Below are 2500 nucleotides of genomic sequence, written 5' to 3' on the forward strand. Positions count from 1 at the left end.
ACGCTCATGACATTAGAAAAAAGCAAGTTGGCAATCACAGCAAGCAAGCAATCTGAACCAGCTGTTGCCTTGTACCCTGTAAGAGAGAGAGAGAGAGAGAGAGAGAGAGAGAGAGAGAGAGAGAGAGAGAGAGAGAGAGAGAGAGAGAGAGAGAGAGAGAGAGAGATTACATAGAAATACATAGATTTACAGCAGAACTTGCGGTCCTCACGTGGTGACCTGAACTAATATTACTAAGGTGATAGTAGAAGAAAAGGAAAGCAGAGCAGAAAGAGAGAGAGAGAGAGAGAGAGAGAGAGAGAGAGAGAGAGAGAGAGAGAGAGAGAGAGAGAGAGAGAGAGAGAGAGAACGAAAGATACAAGAAGCCAACTGGTATACACGTGGCAAACACTGTAACACACATCTACCTTTATAAATCTATCATTCCGATCAGACAGACAACGTTACAAAACAGCAAATTAATAACAGAAAAGAACAGTAGAGAAATACTGCATAAAGCAAAAAAGATTATATAGAAATAAGAAATGAAAGAGAATATGAAATATGTGCATAATCCATGTCAACCTTTTAAAATTACGTTATCCTGTGAAATGAAATTCTACATATATATTTCAGCTGCTTGTGTGTGTGTGTGTGTGTGTGTGTGTGTGTGTGTGTGTGTGTGTGTGTGTGTGTGTGTGGTAAGAAGCAAGATCATAATAGGAATTGAATATTGATTTACTAGGAGTATGTTTTAACACACACACACACACACACACACACACACACACACACACACACACACACACAGTCAACACTCAATAAAAATTAACTGGCAGTAAAACACGAAATACCTGATCAGCACAATTAAACACTTAACAGAGAGAGACGGTAACGAAGGGATGTAACCGAGTGAATCTCTCTCTCTCTCTCTCTCTCTCTCTCTCTCTCTCTCTCTCTCTCTCTCTCTCTCTCTCTCTCTCTCTCTCTCTCTCTCTCTCTAGTCTAACGCTTTAAGAGAAAGAAAATCTGTCCATTTTCCAGAGAGAGAGAGAGAGAGAGAGAGAGAGAGAGAGAGAGAGAGAGAGAGAGAGAGAGAGAGAGAGAGAGAGAGAGAGAGAGAGGGGTAGGAGAGAGAATGACTCACTGTGGACAGAAGGGTGGATGGAATGGGGGACAGGAGGAGGAGGAGGAGGAGGAGGAGGAGGAGGAGGAGGAGGAGGAGGAGGAGGAGAAGGAGGAGGAGGAGGAGGCGGAGGAGGAGGAGGAGGAGAAGGAGAAGGAAGGAAATGAAGAAGAAAAATGTGGTTGCAGTACGAGGGAAGGAAAATTGAGCTGTAAAAAAAGAGGAGAAAGGAACGAAGAAATGGAGGAAAGAAAGGAGATGTAGAGGAAGGAAAGGAATTGAAGAGAAACATGGCATATAAAACGACGAGCAATAAAAAAAGTGAGTGAAGATATTGAATTACAAACTTTTCCTTACAGGTCAGCGAAAGGAAATCCGTGTACTGAAAAGGTTTAAGGAAGGAGAAGAGTGTAAATATTGAATAGTAACAACTGAAAAAATAATTATCAAATGAAGGTGCTTTTACTTTTCCAAAGTAGATATGTTATTTAAGTTGAGATGGTGAGGATGATGATGATGATAATGGTGATAATGGTAAATGATGATGATGGTGGTGGTAGCTGTCGTGGTTGGGATAAGGATGATATTTTTACAGAAATGATAGTGATGAAGATGACAATGACAGCAACAACAACAGCAACAATAACATGCTCACTCACATACACAGTCATGTACGCATTCAAGAACATGCTAAAATGCAGAGAGGGAGAGAGAGAGAGAGAGAGAGAGAGAGAGAGAGAGAGAGAGAGAGAGAGAGAGAGAGAGAGAGAGAGAGAGAGAGAGAGAGAGAGAGGTAATTTATCATTACTCAAATCTATGCACTCATGAAAATTGAAGGTCACGTTTTACATTTATTAAGACTATTGTGTATAAAGATACTCCTCGCCGCTATTATCTGTAGTACCTATACTTTACCAGTCTTTTACTGGTAAAAGGATTACATACACAAGTAGATATACCGAGGCCCTTCTGTATCGTTACCTGGTTTTGAAACTGCATAAGATGGCCATGCGTTGCAACAAGTGACGGAGGAAGATTTGTTAAGGGCACACACACACACACACACACACACACACACACACACACACACACTCTCGAATGCACGCACACTTATACGCAACAAACAAGTGGAAAGAAATAATGCGCAGTTTTCATTTGCAACTGACCTACCTTTTAAATATAATAAAAGAATAAATGGTAGGAAAATAGAATATTATAGATGAAAACATAGCTGGGTATAAAGGGTGAAGTAAATAGGATTGTGATGAAATTAATGAATGGCGGAAGGGTAAGAAGAAAACAATAAAAGAATGAGAACATTGAACAACAGAAGAAGTGTATGACGGAAAGTTACATTAAACATTTGTATCAGTATCTTAAAATAATTGATAACCA

This window comes from Scylla paramamosain, chromosome 10, assembly GCF_035594125.1.
Source record: "Scylla paramamosain isolate STU-SP2022 chromosome 10, ASM3559412v1, whole genome shotgun sequence".
Lineage (NCBI taxonomy): Eukaryota > Metazoa > Arthropoda > Malacostraca > Decapoda > Portunidae > Scylla > Scylla paramamosain.